The 21074-nt window shown below is 33.7% G+C and overlaps 1 pseudogene; it reads right to left on the bottom strand.

The window, feature by feature from the left end:
• Positions 1-19280: 19280 nt before the first annotated feature.
• Positions 19281-19399, bottom strand: LOC112472473 (annotated as a pseudogene).
• Positions 19400-21074: the final 1675 nt, after the last annotated feature.

Raw genomic sequence — 21074 nt, forward strand, 5'->3', positions numbered from 1 at the left:
TATATATATATATGTTTTATTAGACATAAAGAGTGATTTGGTAATGAAAGGAAATATTCACCAGGAAGATATAGTTGTAAACTGAAGATGTATATGCCTATTTAAATCATTTTAATTGTCACGACAAACTTTTAAAATAGGAATCATTATTATGTACACTTTATAAATGAAGAAAATTGAACACAAGAGATAATTTGCTCAAATCACACATCTAGTACATGACGGAGCTAGAATATATGTAGTCACTCAAGATTCAAAGGTTATAAAATGTATAGAGTTGAAATATAGAATTGAAATACAGAGTCAAAAGCAGTTCCCATAATTTATGACCAAAGCAGAAAACTCCCTATTGATAATCTAGACAAAAAATGGAAAATGAATATATACTTCCTGGTTATCAATGTGCAAGCTGACCTGAGAGAATTAGTAACGTCCTTCTTCTCAGCTCTTACAATTATCTCCACTCTCATCTGGCACCTTAATGTCATATCACACGATTAGTCTACTTAAATACATTAATAAGTCTTTGAGTTCAGAAGCCATGGCTTAGAATTGTCTGTTGCATCCAGAGCACCTTATAGAACATATTATACAGATATATATAGTCAATAAATGTGAGCTCCCTGAACCTAACACCCATGTTAAGAGTGGTAGGAATGAGTTCAGGAGTCAAGCAGACAGGTTTGAATATCGCCTCTGCTATTTCTTAGCTATGTGACATAGGTCAATTTTCTTAATTTCTTTGATAAGTGGGTAGCTGATCAGTTAACAGTTATACAGTAATACGCACCTTATTGCTGTATGGATTAAGTGACAATAGTGTGTAAATAGACACTAATAGATAATAGATGCTCAATAAATATTAATTATACTTTCCTTCCATTAAATGATTAATTTTATATGGTCTTGATCCTAGAGTTTTATATTTGTTAGTGTTCTCCAGAGAAGTGAAACCAATGGAGGCTGAGAAGTGCCACAATATGCTCCATGCAAGCTGGAGACCCAGGAAGGCCAGTGGTGTCGTTAAAGTCCTGGAGAGCCGATTGTGTAGATTCCAGGTCTGAAAGCTTGAGAACCAGGTGTACCGAGGGCCAGAGAAGACTGATGTCCCAGCTCAAGCAATCAGGCAGAAAAAGACTGAATTCAACCTTCCTCTGCTTTTTATTCAATTCAGACCCTCAACGGATTGGTCAATGCCTACCCAAAGTGGGGAAGGCCATCTACTTTACTCAGTTCACCTGTTCAAATATTAATCTCTTCCAGAAACATCCTCAAAGGCACACCCAGAACTAATGTTACCCAGCTATCTGAGTATCCCGTGGCCCAGTCATATTATCATATAAGATTAACCATCTCAAGTTTATTACACATATCAGATCCAGAGTCAACAAAGTATTGCTCTTGAATCTTTCTACGTACAAAACGTAAAACAGAGATCTCATCAACAGTGCAGTCTCAGACATCAATAGTAGTGCATTACATTAAAACAATTTTCTAAAACACAATTTTAATGGACAGTATCTAAATTCAAAATAGATGAAAATAGTTATTGTGGCCACTACTTTTTAGCAAATTGAAGTGACTTAGACAGGCAAAAATAAGCAACTCAGACAGAAAACAAGTGCCTTAAAAAATATTAGAAGAGTAAGATACTAGAGAATAAGCCTAAAAGGTACATTATAATGCAACCAGATGAAAAGTGTGTACCAGAAAATACCCACTAGTGTGCTACAATCAGGAGTAAGGAGTTTTCTGTGTGTACGTGTATTTATTTTAATTAGGTACATTAGCAGGCAGTGGGTGTAAAAAGTTAGATAGTCTACATTACAAATTCTACAAATAACAACCTATTTGAATAAAAAAGATATGTATCTTTTCAACCTGGATTCCTCCCGGTGAGACCTCACACAGCAAAACCACAGATTTTATTCTGAAAGAGTAAACTGTTCTTATAATGAAAGAGTAGGGTCCTCAGGCACTGATCCTTCTGACCTCTGTACCCTTAGTCAGATCCAAAGCCTAAATCAAATTCCATGAAGGATTATCAATTATTATGAAAAATAGAACTTAATGCATTTTATGAAATTTCTGATACATCTTAATCTCCAACACCTGGTATCATATGTAACACGATTATCATTTTGATATATTGGTGAATGGGTCTATGTTAAATATAACCCTCTGTACTCACATCTTTTGAAATCCCAGTCAAACACTGAAACTTTTGTTTCAACAAAGGACAAAAATCTTTGAACTCATCACACCCGTTGATTTATCAATTATCAACTTGTCTAAACATTTTGTTTGGTGTCTAATAATTTTATATTTCTCTGATTAGGCACAGATTCCAGTCTTCCCTCTTTAGATATACTTCCACCTAAGTATAAGAGAAAAATATTTATTTATGGAACTCCTAGATCAATGATACTTGAAAAGCTCTCTCCTAGTGCCCAATAACAAGTCATTTTGTTGTTCACAACTTGCAGGAGTTGCTATGCAACCATACTGAGAGAAGGGGAATTTCAAGCCATAGAATATGGGCACATGAATTAAAGTGTTAGAATAAAATTAGTTGAATGTGTATGTGTAGGCAAATACTGTATAAATTATCAGACAGTAATAAGCTGAAAGTATAAAGCCGTTTTTCTGGGAGGAAAAAATAAGGAGCCAGAAGAAGCAGATTTTCCAGTTAGAAGCTTACAAAATTCTTACAGTTAATTAGGCCTACTGTTTAATTTGATCATTCAAACTGCAGCATAGGCATAAGCACAAAGAAAAGAACAGTGGGTGGACAGTTAGCAACTAAATTGGGCAGGCAGCAAACACCAGTATAACTCTCTTTTTTTTTCTATTGTGAGTAGGAAGAATATAAAAATATATAGAACTAGAGCTTTGTACTAAACCATATGTGACAGTTATTGTAATAAGATAGAATACATGGTATTCAGAGCCTCATAATTTTATGCAAGCAAAAATTAAAGATACACTAGAAGTATATGTGAACAGAGACTATGTGATCTGTAAAGTCAAAAGCAAGACAGACATGTTCAAAATCTACTGAAATAGATACAGCTTCCAGTGGCCTTTCTCCCTAAAAAATTCCAAATCTTTATGTACTAAAAAGATGTTTTTGTCTTTCTCACTTAAGAAAAAACTAGCATAAATGAGATTGTTTCTCTAAAAGCTGGTTGGGCATTTGTACTACCTTTATCAAAGCCTTTCCCCTAAAGACTGCTAGAAACACCTATTGTTGAACAAGTTAGGTTTACCACTCACTGAAGTGAGGGAGAAGACGTGTGGGGAATTGTGGGCCATCTCAGTAGAGGATGTCAGAAAGAGTTTATCAGAGCAGCGGTCCCCAACCTTTTCGGCACCAGGGACCAGTGCTCCTATGAGAATCTAATGCCTGATGATTTGAGGTGGAGCTGAGGCGGTGATGCTAGCACTGGGGAGCGGCTGCAAACACAGATGAGGCTTGGCTTGTTTTCCAGCTGCTCACTTCCTGTCGTGTGGCTCGGTTCCTAACAGACCACGGACTGGACCAGTCTTCAGCCCGAGGGTTGGGGGACCCTGTAGAGAATTTGGATGCTTTTGAGGAGAATCTAAGAAAGCAGGAGTTCGTTCTAGATTCTGTCAGAAAGCAGACACAATTCTTTGGCTGGGTATCTTAGTAAATCTTATCTATTTGGACAGTCCACAAGAATGAAGCTAAAGCTCTAACTGGTAATGAAGTTGCAGTTGCTTGCATCAGCCAGGAGAGGGTGTTTATTATTTTGTGGAAGGCACAGTGACCTTGTTTTTATATGTGCTTATAAAGCTATAAAGAGGTCTTGTTTTTTCTCACTCCATCATGGCCATAGAGTGGGCATGTCTGATGTTCATATTTGATGAAATTGTTTATGTCCAAGCAGGGAACCACTAGCTGTAAGTATCAGGCCAGCTTCAAATAACTCTGAAGCCTAGAGCTTCATCAAACCAGTTTCTCACTGCCAAGAGCTGACTTTTTTTCTTTCTCACCTCTGAATGTTTTGGGAATGTCTTTCAATTATTCGTGAAGTTAGGATGTATGCACAGACTAGGCTTAAGATCTTTTGGTACCATGTTGGATTTACTGTGGGAACCAAAGGTTTACTGTGACACACTGCATGATCTTTTCTCATCCACTTTGGCATGAACCTGTTTTCTATAGAAATTAAGTCTTGTCTCAGCTCAGTAGCCGGTTTGCCCATAAATATAAGTGACAAACACACCCCTCCTGATTAAATTACGACAACAGTTGACATTTATATAGTCCTTCTTATTTGAGAAAAAGCTTTACAACATCTTGTCAGTTACTCCTCATAAAAAGGAGACTGTGAATGACCTAGAGAAATCGAATCTCTTTTCAAAAGACAGAGAGTAGTAGAGCCAAAACACGAAGTCACCTTCTGAACTGAGAATCTTTTCTCAATGTGTTCACCCTTAAATTCATGTTAATTAACATTAAACAGCATAATGGCTGAGAGAGCATCTCTAAGACCAAGCCACCTTCATTTGTTTACTACTCTGTCCCTTACTACCTGTGTGACTTTGAGAAAGTTATTTCATCTCTTTGTATTTCAGTTTTCACATCTGTAAAATAGTATCTACCTCATTGGTCTGTTTCACAGATTAAACAGGCCAGAACATGAAAGACTTTGGAGCAGTGCAGACTCATCATTAGTGTTTATTAAGTGTTAGCTACTGTTATGGGTTAAATTGTGTCTCCCGCTCTCCAAATTCCTATTTTGAAACCCTCTCAGTTCCACAGACTGTGACTATATCGGAGATAGGGCCATTAAAGATTAATTAGGTTAAAATGAGGCCTTTAGGGTGGGCCCTAATCCAATCTGAATGGTTTTGTTATAAGAAGAGGAAATTTGGAAACACAGTGAAACCCCAGAGACGCATGTGCTCAGAGAAAGAAAACATGTGAGAATAGTGAGAAGGTGGCCATCTGCAATGAAAGAGAAAGGCCTCAGAAGAAACCAAAGCTGCTGACAGCTTGACCTTGGACTTCCAGCCTCCAGAACTTGAGAAAATAAATTTCTGCTGTTTAAATCACCCGGTCTGCTGGACTTCGTTATGGCAGCCCCAGCAAACTAATGCAGATAGATTTATAAATGTTAACCATTACTAGTGGCAGAAGAATGCCCACTAGTTCTAGTTGCCATTTGTTAAAATATGTACATAAAGATATTAATGAGATACTGAAAGAGAACATAAAATAACTTTTTCCATTTTTTAAAATAGTTGACCGCTCGGATTTTTTAACTCTTGATATTTTTTAAAGCTTCTCATACAAATCACTTTCTTTCTGTCCTCAATGATACCACCTTATATACCACTATATATAAAAGTATACATTTATTATTTTATACATTCTAACTGTACATAATAAATTCATATAAAAAGAATACAGAGAGAGCAGTCAAAAATGAACAGGAAGGTGCTAGAGCTATAAATAAGTCTGTAACTAAGCTGGAAATGAGCCAGATGATGACCAGTCACCAGGAAAAGATTACTTCTGTTAGTGCTTTCATTTTTGGAAATTAGCAAGACCCAGTAAAAAGATTCTTATTAGTGTCTAGAGATCCTGGTCCTTCAACTACCCACAGGCACATATCTTAAAATGCTGCCAGCTGAGACCAGGACCCTAACATCTACACTAGACATAGGTAATTAGCTCATGTGGATTATCAAAAATGCTCAACCAGTTCTGACAACAAAAGTGTTCTTCTAATATTGAGATACCTGAGAATAGTCACTTCCAATGGAGCCTCTTAATCATGTAACCCTGGGTCACTTAAAACAAGGCCAGCTTCCCTACATGCCTGCAAATTATCTCTTTATCCCTTACTTTTCTATACTATGCTTCTATGTCTCTTCTTTCCTCAAGCTCTTGACTATATTTCTGTGTCCACTGTTTCTTCTGGCACCTCACTCCACTATTATTTATAAAACAAAAACAAAGATGAACTTAGAGTCAGAGGAACCAGGACTGAGAACCAAGTTTGAGCAGTTGTGTGAAATCATCTAAGCTAATTATTCCTTTTATCTCTCAGGTTATTTCTCTGTAAAATGAGAAAACATTGGCTAGGAAATAAATTAAAAAGATAAATACATTGCATGAAAAAGTATACAAATAATAAGTACTGTATATAAAAATATATATTCAATATATTATGTACAAAAATAAAAAATATATAAAATATATATTTAGAAAAATATAAATTGTATGTATTGCACTTAAAAAGTCATTAATTTTGTATTTTCATTAGAATATATATAAATCAGCAAAGATAGAAAAATTTAAAAAGAGAGCAAATAGACTATGAAATACTTCCTATTCTTTTAATCATAATAGTAAGAGTACTAAAAATAAGTAAGGGTAGCCAAGAGCACACAAGGAAACCGATCAAGTTGAGTTAAATGTCTTTTGCAAAATTGCAAAGTATACGTTGTCCTGACAAGACACCAACCCCACTCCTATTTATGGTTATAACATTTTAATAAGAAAAAGCACAACTAAATAGAGCAAGCATTAATTAGAGGTAGAGACACATATGGTCTAAATGATGAAAAAACTGAGGAGGAATGTGAGAAAGATTGTATCACCAAGACTGACGCCATGATGGGGGTGGGAATGACTCATGTATAAATGAATTAACTTGAACCTGTGAATGTGAAAAATTACCTGGATCTATTCCTTCTCTCAATGAATCTAGTCACATCAGTGTGTATTATTTAGGCTAGGCTACTGTAATAAAGAGAATTAACAATAATTTAGTACCTTAAAGAAGACAAATTGTATTTCTATCTCATCTGATAGTCTAAAGTGAGCAGTCCAGGACAAAAGGCCTTGCTGCTCTAGGCGGTCATTCAGAAACTCAGGTTTCTTCCTTCATGTTCTTCCACCATTCCTTATCACCTTGTCTTTATCACGTGATTAAATTCGGGTCAGTGCCCCATGAAGGTTACATCTGGCTGAAAGGCAGAAGGGAGTATGATGGTGCCTACCCAGAACTACCTCCATTAAGTGGTACACATCGCTTCCATTCACCTATTTCTATAGAAAATTTAGTCACCTAACTTAGCTGGGGGGTGGAAAATGGAGTCTGTCTCAATATCAAAGAAACAAAATCATGCTAAATAACTAAAAATAAAGGTAAATAGAATTAAAGATGTATATCTAAGTTGGACTTTTTTTAATTGTTAGTACTTTTTTCTCACTAAAAGTGGATATAATATAAGAATGTCTACCAATAGGTAATTCATACAAAAATTCTCAGAATTTCCTAAGAACAGTATAGAGCATATTTAATTCTCTAGAGGAAAATGTGTAATAAAGTATAAATCATCAGCATGTGTTGTTTAGAATATTAAATTGATATAAATTTTATAATTATTTTATCTTCTCTAATCATGTAAAAATGTAATTTAAAATCTGTTTTACTCAATTCCATATCACTTTAAATTATGTTCTCATTTTAGATTTTGCAATAGCAGTAATCCAAAAGAAAACTTTTCATTTAATAAATTTAGCTCAAGATTATATTTTTTATGGTTACCTAGGTAATAGTTGCCATAGCTCTGAAATACATAATCAGTTTAACAATACATTCATAATTGGTGCTACACTATAGCTTCAGATCATTATTTTAAATACAATCATAAATAAATGTGTTAATCTTTTCATTGTGTATCTATCAATATCAAATATGCCTATTCATTCCATCTCTGTCAATATTTCAAGTGCCAATTTATAATCTATTCTTTAAAATCAAAAATTGTATAAAATTTCATAGTTGTTTTTATGTATGTGTATTGATGTTAAAGCTGTTAACAGCTATACAGTTGAATTTCTATAAAAAACAAATGTCAGGTATGGTGTCAGATGGGTCCTATCCTTATCAGAATGATCACTTCATGAGGCATATAAATGTCTAATAACTATGCCGTACTTCTGAAACTAATATAATATTGTATGTCAACTGTAATAGAAAAATAAATTTTAAAAAAAGAAATGTCAAGTACATTTCTACATTAACATGTACAGAACCTGTAAACTCTCAAAAGATTTTTTATATGATATTCATTTTTACATGTTAGTTCATCTTTATTATTTAACCAACTATTCTCTATCTAAGAAAACCAAAAAAATGAACTTAATTTACATGTAAAATTCTTAGATCTTTAATTGTTGGGTTGGAATTCATTCTGAAGTATTTAAAAGTTTTGATTGGTGTCACACAGGGAATTAATAATTGCCTCTTTTAAGCTGTTTGGTAATTTTAAATCAAGAAGTAGCACTGCATTCTAAAGTAAGCAAGAGCTTAATGTTGGACTTGTAATCAGATTCCCTGGCTGAAACTAGCTGTGTGATTTTGAGAAAATTACCTGAAACTCAGAGCGTCAGTTTTCTCTATAAATGACTTCCACAGGATCATTTTTAGTATTAAATGAGATAATATATGTGGAAACAATCTAATAATTGTACATATGAGCCCAGAGAAATTATTATAACTTAACTACCAATTAATTTTTCCTCTACTGATTTAACTATTGATGCAGAAATATAAATTGGATGATGTTCCAAACAAAAAAATATATACTATAATTTATACTTATATATTTAGCTCTTGGCATCCAAGGTAGAAACTTTTGCATTAGCAAAATTTATCCATTTCTTTTTACACAGTATTCATAAAGAGTTTAGCACTACCTATTTCTAAAATCAAAACAATAGAAATTAACTAGCTTCACCAACTCACTCAACTATATCTCAGATCTCTCATCTATAAGAGAAAAAAAATGTAGTCAAAAGAACACAATGTATAGTGCCTTTTAAAAAATAATCTTGTAAGGGATAAAATGTAAACACACATGCACGCACACAAAAACACACACACTTTTGCATTACTTCTCTGTTTTCAAACTCCAATTCCCTTTTCCTTAATCTTGTTTCCAAACAAGGCTTTCCCCCTGCTATTGCTATAAAACTGCTCCTTCAAAGTCACCACTGATTTCCATTTTACAATTACCGAAAGTCACCACCCAGTCCTCTTCTTACTTGACTTCTCAGCATCACTTGATATAATTGATTTCCCCATCCCCACCCCCACCCCATTTTTGTTAATACTTGTCTTTTCAGAACACCACATTTCCTGTTGTTCTTCCTATGAATCTGACTGCTCCTTCTCTGTCTCCTTTGCTACTTCTGCCTCTTTATCTCTTCTTTTGAATTGTGGACTGCATTGGAGCTTAACCCAAGCCACTTCTCTATTTACACTCACTTCCATATGTGATCTCCTTCAATCTCTTTGCTATAAATTTCATTTAGACTCTAATAACTCCTAAATTTAATTTTCACTCTACACCTCCTCTGAGCTTTGTTATACTCTTCTTAAACGGTTTACATGTCAAATAGGAATCTAATACATACAAACCTTAAACTTAAATTAACATATATAAAACAACTCTTCATCTCCCCACTAGGACCACAACCTGTTCCCCACTCCATTCTTCCCTCCATTCACACATTTCCTCAAGCTATAAGCCCAGAAGTCATACTTGACTCTCTCTTTTCCTCATCCCTCACATTCAATCCACCAGAAAGCCAAGTTTTGAATACCTAGCTGAATCCTACCTCTTCTAACACCTACCACTTAGTGCTAACTACAATTCTCCAATGTGACTTACAAAAGCGTAAATCAGGTCATGGCACTCTCCTGTTCAAAACCTTATATTATATCCATTATATTCAGAAATATTCTAACCATGGCTTTTATGTTTCTCCTACCTCTTTCTGATAACTCTTCACTTCAGCCACACTGGTTTGTTCCTATATTAGAACCATCTCACTTGCTGTTCCCTATCCTAGAATATCTTTACCTCAGATCATCAAATGAATTAAGACTAACTTCCAAGCCCATACTTAATTATTATCTTATCAATGGCCTTCTTCACTATCCTATTTTAAATAAACTTCCTATATCACTTTCACTTCTTATCCTATTTTTATCTATGAAAAATGTGAACAAAGAAATGCTCCTCTCAGACCTCTCCTGTTGCCAGAAATGTAAGTTCTATTAAGGAAGTGACTTTGTCTTTTCAACTGTTGTATTCCCAATGCCTAAAAAGAATATAGGATAGAGTAGGTGCCCAACATTATTTATAACTAAATAAAGAATGGCTTTGAATAAGTGAATTACTTAATGCATAAACATTATAGCATCATTAATAAAACATAAATAAAAAGGGGAAAGATATCAATCCACAATTTTGCCATCCCAATAAATCAAGTTTTTAAATTATTTTTTTTTACTTTACCTACACCCTTACAAAATTATTTAGTTATATAGTTTTAGTCACAGCATCGTAAATACAATTTTTTATTCTATTGCTTAATTTTAACTTACAAAATTTTTCTAGGTTACTATAGACTGTTCAAATTATACATTTCTAATGGTGTTTAGGTTTTATCAGATAGATGTACAGCAAGTTACTAAATTGTTGAGGTTTTTTGAATCAAAAATTTTAGTATTAGAGTAACAGCTCAGAAAATTTTCTTTGCATATCTGAATATTTTAGTAGGGAACAGAGCTAAATTAGGGTCATTTCAGGAATATTAGGTTGGGAATAAGAAATATGTTTTTTTAATTCTGTGAACTCAGTTTGTTGCAGTTTGTCAAAAATAATGAGATGGATGTTAAAAAAGATTTTCTCATTTTGGAAGGGTGTGGCAGAAAGAATATAAATTAAAGAAAGAATGAACTAAAGAGTTTTGCACAACCTCTAGAATTATCTTTGAATTGTCTTGTATGACCTCTAGCATTATTTTCTAAATAAACATGAAGACTTAAAATTATATTCTTAAACTCTGTGCATACATGCTACAGATGCTAACAAGGTTCATATCAAGGCAATTTGACATGCCTAGTCATTAAAGCAGAGCTTATTTAATTTTAATAGCAAGAGACTTTCTCTCAGTTTAATGATCCAATAATGATCTCAGAAAATTAAAAATGTAAAATTTATATTTTATCATATTTTGGTAAAAAGTGAGTAAATTGTGATTTGATAAGGTATAATCTAATGATACTTCCTAGTTCTTGATATATACAAGTAGAAGCTTCTTGACATTCAAGGCAATGGAGTAAGAGCATTGAAGATCCTTGAGTATCTGCCATAGACTATAAGATAAATCACTGGAATTGTTAAACATTGTTTCACAAAAATTCTTAAATACTCACTTGCTATAATGCTCCAATTAATGCCTTGATCTATTCACAACAATGTTTCATAAGGACTTTAGGCTTCCCCTGAAGTACAATTGAAGGTATTATATCAAATGTAATCCCATCATGAGCACAAATCATGTATTTTATTGTATTTAGTTAGATTACACTAAGCTGCGGTAATAAATTCCAAAATTTCATAGGTTTAACCCATAAATCAGTGTAGGTCTCCTCCATGTAATCATTCAGGACTAATTTATATCTTATGGTTTTATCATTCTCATCAGCCTCTGCAAGCAGCCAAAACAAGAAGAGAGACGGCATGGAAGAGACCAACCCACTATTGTAAAAGCCTCAGACAAGACTCCACATATTATTTTCATTCACTTATTTAGCCAAATTACTATGCTTAACCACAAAGCAGTTAGGAATAGATAAGTCTAAACATGTTTCTTACTATAATCATATTAATTTTGGAAGAAAGTTTGGATCTGTTAAACATTTATAAAAATTAAAACACTATAAAAATGTGCTTTTAAAAGTAAAAATTCTACTTAAGACCGCTCTTTAAAGATAACTACTGTAAAGGGTTTGTTTCATATTCCAACTTACAGCATTCAAATGCTTAAATATATTTTAAATGAGTCCATAGTGTGCCTAACATTTTTCAACTTTAGAATAAGGTTTTGAAATCTTGATATGGTTAACAAAATGCTAAATAGACTACTTTTTGACTTCCTCTCCTCATCCATCATGGCACACCAGTCACATAATCTTTTCTGCTGTTCTTAGAACATTTACATTTGCAGTTTTTTTCTGTTTGGAATTTTCCAATTTTCTACAGGACTAGAGCCTCTCATCCTTTAGATCTCAACTCAAAAGCCTTCTTCTCAGTGAAGGCTTCCTTCAGCATTGATCTAAGATAGTATCTTCCATACAGTGTCTCTAGCTCATCAACATATCTAATCCCTCTTTAGCATGTATCACAATCTGGAATTTATTTTTTTTATCTTTATAAGAAGGTAAGCTCTAAATGGAAAGGAATTTATCTGTCTTTTTCAGTACCTTTTGTCCAGTGTAAACATGATGGTATACAATAGGTACTTAATCAATAATGAATGAATAAACAAATGAATGAATGAATGAATGAATGAATTAAAGTGCTTCTATGACTGTATAACAAACCATCTAAGAATTGAGTGGCTTAAAAAAGCAAAGATTTGTTATTTCTCATGACTCTGTGGATCAGGAATTCAGGGAATGCTGTTTAGTGGCTTTTCTGCTCTAGATGATATTGGCTAGTTTCACTCACACATAGCTGCAGTCAGCTGGAAGTCCATCTAAAGTGGGTTCTCATCCATCAGGACGTCTCTCCATACAGCCTCTAAACATTCAATTGTCTAGCTTAGACTTCTTTACAACACGATTGCTGCAATCCAAGAAAGAAGATTGGAAGCTACAGTTTCTCTTAAGGTTTGGTGTGAAAATCCAAGAATGTCATTTCCATCCAATTCTATTGGTCTAAAGTAAGTCACAATCCAGCACCCATTCAAGAAGAGAGAAAATAGGCCCCATTTATTAGCATCTACTTATGTACAGTGAAGGGAGGAATTATTGACAGCCATATTAGGAAATCATGTACCATATTCCACACTATGTGGAAATGCCAGCATAAAAAGTATAAAAAAATTTAAATAGGTATTGCCAAATTGTTTACAAACAGGCTATAATAATATTGTTTTATCTGCCATAATTTGGCAGTCTCCCTCTCTTGGATGAATCATACCATGATTCTTACAATTCAATGAAAAGAAAATTTCAAGTGACAGAAAAACAAATCTAAATCAAATATTTTCACCTGTCTTTTACTCCTAACTAAGCATAACATAAAATATTTTAATATGAACCACCCTGATTTCAGATTTCTGACTAAAGGTAGGAGCTTACATCTCTGAAGTTTCCTGAGCTCCAGAGATATTAGAAGGTAAATGAGGAAAATAGAGAAGAAGTGCTCTGATCCATTATTATATTCCCTGGACAGAGATTGATGCTGCTGATGAAATCTAGCCAGCGTCCCCAGGCTTTCAGCCTCTATTCAAGCAAAATCTCTATAGACAAGCTCAGCCCATAGATAAATCTTTTTCTCTCCCTTAAGTATGATAGGTCAGGATTGTTCCCGAACAAAAAAGACTCAAGAATGGGCTTTAGGTTTGTCATTCACTCTCCTAATAGGAAAGATGAAGATACTTACAATGAACATCTCAACATAGTACATATTAAACCCCACTGGGAAGATTTTTAAAGTCAACCAGATATTTCTTATGTGCAGCCTAGATAAGAACCTCTACTTTAGAGAAAAGAGTTTGGTGACAATTGGAAGGCTTCACTTATAAATTATATCTATAGAATTAATTTTCTCCAGTCCCATTACAAGAAAAAATGTATACAACTGACATTATTGAGGATTTTCCTAAAAATTTCTCCATAACAAATGTTTATCACTCCTATCTACAGTGTTTGAAAGAATGTAAGTGTTCTCCATATCCTACCAATGTTAGTTAGTTATTAGCATTTTTTTGTTTCCTTTTGTTAAACTAAGTGGAGAAAACCACTTCAACATTGTTTCAGTTGCATTTCTTGAGTTATTACTGATACTGAACCTATCTTCATTTTTTCATTGGAAATTACGTCTTCTGTGAATTGCCTTTTCATATTTTTTACTTGTATTTTACTGATCTGTTCATCTTTCTTTCATTTGTTTATAGAAACTATTTATACAGATATCCTTTTTTCTTTTGCATATGCTATATGTATTTTCCCCAGTTTTTCTCTTCTTTTTTAGCTTTCGTACGATGTTCTTTTTTTTTATTTTGTGTAGTCAAACCTATCAATACTTTCTTTCCATATTTTGTGCCATGTTAGAAAGGCCACTCCCAATCCAATATTGTTTTTTAAAGATTTTACATTTCCTAATGTGTTTAAGTTTTTCCATTTTAATCTTTAATCTTTCGGAAATTATTTTAGTGTAGTGTGAAGTAATTATTTTCTATTAACTTGCACAACACAAATTATTAACTTACACTTCCATTTTAGATACATATGTTAAATTATAAATGTTCGAATAGTCTGGTCATCTAAAAGTACACATGTTGATTTTAAGGACCTTAAATGATGTGGCTCATTCTAGCTATTTTACTGTGACACTTAGTGTGGGCCCCAGGACTGGCTGGTCCCAGGTCTCACTGTGATCCTGGCTTGTGGCTAGAAATAGGACCCTGGACTTAGAATGTTACATTAATGTAGTAGGGTGCGTGGGCCCAGCTCATGTAAGCATGATTCAGCTTATTGTATTATGTATGTGTGGCAGAATGCCACTATTGTTCTCTGACATATGTGGAGCCCATACGGTCCCCTAGTGCAGAAGCACGCTCTCCTCAATAAAGTTGGTGCCTGTCGCTTCATTCTCATGTTGGCCCCTCATATATTCCTTTGACTGGGCATCTTATCACGGAAACCTTCCCTTCTTGATCAGCTTGGCATTGTTACTTAAGGAAATAGATGAATTTAAATAAGAAATGAATTTAAAAACTTTTCCCTCAGTCTGAAATGCATTCACTTTATCTGGAACTTTTGAGTCTTTCAGGTTTGGGTTTTAGGACTGAAAAATCAGAAATGTCACATTCTGCAGCCATCAATTCTTCATAATACTGATGTGATTATCACTTTCTTGTGATCTATTTATGCTAATAAACTCTAAAAACAGAACTTAACATATATGAACTGCTAACTTAATTAAAAAATAAAAATGTATAGAAAACAAATATACACAAAAATTATTTTGCTCCTTAATTGTTTAGGTTAAGACCAATACTGCAAATCTTTTGCTTGTGATAAAGCAATGTGACTTTAGCAAGTCACTTAGACTCTCTAGGTCTCAATTTCCTTAAATCTGAATTAAAGTAATACTGTAGACTTCAAAGTGTTACAAGCATTTAGTGAAATAATACACAAAAAGTGTTTGGCAAAATGCCATATTCAACCCTTTCTCTTTGGAGTTATAGACATCAACTTTTCTTCTACATCATATCTTTACATGCATGTCAAACAAATATTTCAGACTTATCAAAGAAAAATTAGAACTTCTGATCTAGCTTCCTAATTACACCACAACTATATCCTGTCCAACTCCTCTCCACTTAATAACCTAGAACTACAACTTTTTAAAATGTAAACCAGACCTTGTTTAATCTTCCTTTATACCTTCCAGTGTATTCCTATTGTACTTTTAAAAAAAATTCAAATCCATTACCCTGGTTTACAAAGGACACTCCATGATCTGACCTTTTTCTCTCTCTTTGACATTATTTAATTATTTTCTCTGGCCATCTACACTTCAGAAACATTGGCCTTCTTTGTATCTTTAAATCTAACATATTCCTAAATTTTCCAAGACTGTCATCTGCCCGAAGAGGGTGATTCTGAAGTAGCCACAGAGCCTCAGTACAATGAACCTCTTTTATTCATTGGAATTATACTTGCTTATTTAATTGCTTATTTGTTTCCTCCCACTAATGTAAGCTCCATAAATGTAAGGTTCTTCTAACCTTGGTTCACGTCTCAAAGAACAGAGTCTAGTATTCAATAAGAATTTGTTGAATGCATAAACAAACATTTTTTATGATAGAAAAACTTAAACTTAAAGAAGAACTAGTGTAAAATATTTCTGGGTGGGGCGTGATGATGAGTTATCACTTTCTTTGAAATTTTGCTAACCTTCTTTAATCACTTCTAAATAAATTTGTCAGTCTATTAATGCTTATTAAATTGTTAATTAAGTGCTGTCTGAAAATAAGTAACAAAACACTAAACATGATTCCTCACATTATGAAGTTTTCACCCTAGAGGAGGAGACAACTTTACCCATGATAAGTTAAACACCAGGCAGCAAATATTAAACACTAGAAGAATGCTACAAATATGAATAAAGAGAAATAGTGTGAGATTCAAATGGATTTCTTCACAGGATTATTACCAGGAACAGTTATATTTTTGTTTTCTTCATTGTCGAAGTGTAATTACATTTTTGAAGATTCTGATGCCCAACCGAATATATAATTTGGTAACAAAATTTTGAGAAATTCTAAAGAACTATTTCAGGCAATTAAAAAAATAAAAACAAAATGTAAATGATGCTCACTAAAAATATATAATTAAATTGTTATTTTCAGGAGAATTTTTCCTCCATTTGAGACAGAAGAAAAAGAAGAAAATCTGTGTTGTATTGGGCAGAAATTGACATATTTTATTGTTCTGCATATTACACACATTTGGGGATTTATTTGAAAGCTAATTATATGTTTTATAGTTGTAAGTTTAAAATAAAGAGTGCATCATACATTTCTGCAGAGATTTCTACCACATGTACCGAAAAAATTATTTTTTTTCCTCTAGAGTAACTCTCTCCACAGTCATAACTTGTGAGGCGAGTCTAAATAATGCAATTAAAATATAATGATAACATTTTTTTAAAAAATTCATCATTTGTATAAATTCATCAGATGAGTTTATACCTTGTTAGGAAGATCTGAGGTAATATAAGGTTAAGTGCCTAGAGAAAGAAGATGCTGTTACTTGGGAAAAAGTCACAGAAAAGGAAAGTGTAAAGGTAAATGCTATCTACTTTACACTTTTGAAAACAGCCAGCCTGGATATCCACCAAGAGCAAAGTTCTTTAATTATTCTTGGAAGAAATGGCAGGGAAGGTTAAGTGTAAGTAGAGCCTAACAGCAAAAGAAAACAGTCCTCAATTCTCCCTGAAAACAACTCAGCAAGATGTAGTCATGAAGTTATCCTGTATGACCATATCACCATGGTAACTTCCAGCTCAGGCGAGATGATGTCTGCAGAGGAGTAAGACTATTCCTTTAAAAACAGAAGAACACCTGTAGATCTCTCTCTCTCTCATACACACACACACACACACACACGCACACACACATATACACACACACACACGCACACACACACATACACACACACACACATACACACACACACAATCTGATGCAAGAAAATAGAAGATTTATTTATAGTGAAGTGCAAGCTACATATTGCAGGCATGCAACATTTGGACAACAAACTCTTTCTGAGTCTTTTATTATAAGAGACATGCAAAAATTTAACCCCAGCTACGAAAACTAAGAGCACTTCTGATAAGGCAAGAAGGAAAAAAAAATGTACGATAAAGTGCGAAAAATAAGGGGATACTTTCCCTGGCTACATAATCCAAAAAATTGTTTTCCTACCTACAACCAAGGTGGGAGAAACTTCATTTCTCCTCTTCTGGAAGTACAAAATAACTTTTCAGGAGCCACGCACGTCTATTCCCGGCATGAGTGAAATATGTTTGCACACAAGGAAAGCTGCAACTCACTCACTGTTAACAATAATACGTGAGAAATAAGCACAGATGAAAATAGATAGAAATAATAATATTGTTTTTATAATGCTTATTATTTGATAGGCTTTACATATATCCACTTTCTTAATTCTTCCATTAACCTTGTAGTATTGGTGCTATTATTTTCCCACTGTTTTATAGATGGATAATTAAAACATAAATAGATTAAGTAATTTTTCCAAGCCCGCACAGATAGCAAATAATTGATCCAAAATTCAAATTGTGGGAATTTGGCTCCAGTGTCTGTGTTATTAACCACTAACATAAGACTTTATTACTAGGACAGAATTCCATTTTTTTAAGGTATAACTGGTTAAGTTCCTTAAGTCTGCTGTTGTGTTCATTATCTATTGCTGTATAACAAATGGTTATACATATCATAAGCATTTATTATCTCAAATTTCTGTAAGTCAGGAATTCAGGAGTAGCTGGGCAGAATCATTCTGGCTCATGGTTTCTTATGAAGTTTCAATTAAAATGTTGATAAGAGACAGTCAGCCAAAGGTTTGACTGGGGTTGAAAAATCTTCCAAAAAGGCTCATTCTCATGGCTCTTGGCAGGAGGCCTCAGTTCCTTATCACTTGGACTTCTGCATCTAGCAGGGGTTTTTTTTAGCATTTGAAAATGACAGCTGGCTTCTCCCAGAGAGTGAGAGCTTCTCTCAGAAGAGAGAACAAAGCAGTAACCAAATTGTATATACTATCACTTCAGACATATTCTATTGGTCACACAGAATGCCTTATTTTTATGAATGCCATACACAAAGGTGTGAGTATCAGGAGCAGGGGATCATAGAGAATCATCTGGGAACTATCTCTGACATCATAGCTGTGATTTAAATTTATTGAATTAATACAAAGTGGGGCTGGAACTAAGGCATGGCAAGTGAGGTGTCCAGGGCCAAAATTTAAGGAGGTGCTCATTCTCAGGAGCTGACTCTGAGAGTAAGTACCTCTTTATATTGTACTCCCTAAATGTCTTGCTTGCTTTACCCTAGTACTGGCCTTAGCACAAAGGATAAACACTCTTCTATGTTTTAATTTACTATTTTTCCTATTATTTATTACTGTTGGTTTGCATGCGTAGGAGTTTCCCAGGGGAAATCCAAAACTGGCTCCCATACATGGAGGGCAAGAAGAGATGGAAGAAAGAGGCAGGCCACTCCATACTGGTAGGTGGCAGGTTTAATAAGCAGTGTAGAATCTCTAATTGTCCAGGTTCAGTTCAAAGGTCACCGGGTCGTCACATCCTTTTGATTACTTCTTCCAACAATTACAAGTTCAGAGTCATCTTTCACTTAACTAGTGGAGGCTTCGTCTTATAATTTTGCTAATTTTAAAATTTAAATATATTAAGCTTACATCTTGTCATAATTTTCAGTAGCGCATTTTGTCTCTAACACAGGTGTTTCTAATATTCAGAGTTCTGTAAATTATCTTAGAGAACTAGAATCAAAAAGCTTTTATATTTTTAAATTTTTTTTAGGCGAGGCAACCCTTGGTTGACCTCACAAATTGTGAGGACCTTGTCAGCTTACAATCCTTTATTTTTTTTATTTTTTATGCCTACAGCACCTGGTCTTCCTAGGTGGTCTCCCATCCAAGTACTACCTAGGCCTGATCTTGCTTAGCTTCTGAGATCACATGGGATAGGGCTTGTTCAGGGTGGCACGGCCGTAGACAAAAAGCTTTTTTAAATATTGATTTTACCCTGGAGTTCCATGGGCATGCCCCATAAACACTCCATAAACACATAAACATTGTGATATTTGAGTTATATTTATACCAGTTTTTCTGGGGTAGTGGTTCATGATCTTAACTCCTCCCAAAAGCTTCTTTATCATGAATTACAGTATCATCTTTTCAGACTTTGAGTGTTTAACTCTCATTTGTCTTACAAAACAGTCATCAATTTTATATACAAGAATGTGATTTTCATTACTAATTGTGTTCAGCAGTAAGAATAAGAACTAAATTTCATTTCTTGAATTTAATTTTATTTCATTAAACTTAATGAAAAAGATTTACAGAATGAAAAATTTTAAGTGCACTTAAAAATGTGTATTTATGAAGTAGCAATAGTACAAATATAGAAAGCACCAAAGAAATTTATCCCTGCTCTAACATATCAACTTCTTTTTTAACCCATTTTCTCTTAGTCATGGTCTCATTGCACACAACAAATCTCAGTACAGATACTTAATTTGTTTTTCACTTACATCCTAATGTTTCACTATGGATTATACGTTGAACATCTATCTACGCACCATGCACATCACCTTGCCATACAATCCTTATAAGTATCATTTAAAAGCTTTTTATTTCAGAAAATTTCAATCATATGCAAATGTAGACTGTTATAGTAAACCTTCTGTACCATCACCTAGCTTTGACAATTATCAATTATCTAATCAAGTCTAAGTCAGAAACAATTTTGCAGAGATGTATTTCATCTCTTCAAACTTCACAAAATTATAAGATTAGATCTCTAACTTGCAACTTAAGCCTATCACGACTCCATGAGAGACTTTGTACTGTGTTCCTGATACATCGTGAGATTGCCTTCATCATTTTTGAATGATACTTTTCATGGAGAGCTGATACAAAGACAAGAATGAACCAAACACCTTTGAGGTGCCCAAGAGGCTAGACTGAGTTAGAAAATTCCAGATTGTTATATTTTTTAATTAGCTGTAAAAGAAAATTGGAAAAAAATTTAAAATCATTCTAAATTGATTTTAAAATATTAGAGCCTCAAGAAGAATCAATTAATTGTGAATTATTTATCTTTTCAATTGCATGGCTCATTGTTTTAAAAATGTAATTTTAAAGAAAAAAGCTACAAGTTTGAAAAATGATAAATCTGGAGAAAATAATAATAAAAAAACAAAATGTATTTTGTTATCTGAGACCTCAGGAGAGAAGCTATTGACCGCTGAGTTCAATTAAGTTTCAGAGAAGAAAGTCAGAATTAGCAAATTCTTAACACGCCACTCTGGCAGGAAGCTAATTTTTGATTAAATAACATGATTATAGAGTGAGAGAGTTTAATTCATAGGGAGATATTGGATGTTATCCAAATATATTAGTTATTTCTGAGAATTAAAGAACAACTTAAAATAGTATAAAATGATACTTTAAGTAGCATAAAAACAACTTAGAAATCGGTAGCAACTAGTGATCTCTGGTTGATGCTTAAATATTAAATATCAGCATGTGTTTGGCAATGTAATCCATATTGATGTATTTTTAAACTTTTGTTTCAAATATGGCAAAAATTTTCCATTGCTGAATTTGAATGCACACATATATAAGATATGTAACAATGAAGCCCACACTCCAGAGAAAGAGTTGATA

This window comes from Pteropus alecto, unplaced genomic scaffold (genome assembly GCF_000325575.1).
Source record: "Pteropus alecto unplaced genomic scaffold, ASM32557v1 scaffold76, whole genome shotgun sequence".
Classification (NCBI taxonomy): Eukaryota; Metazoa; Chordata; class Mammalia; order Chiroptera; family Pteropodidae; genus Pteropus; species Pteropus alecto.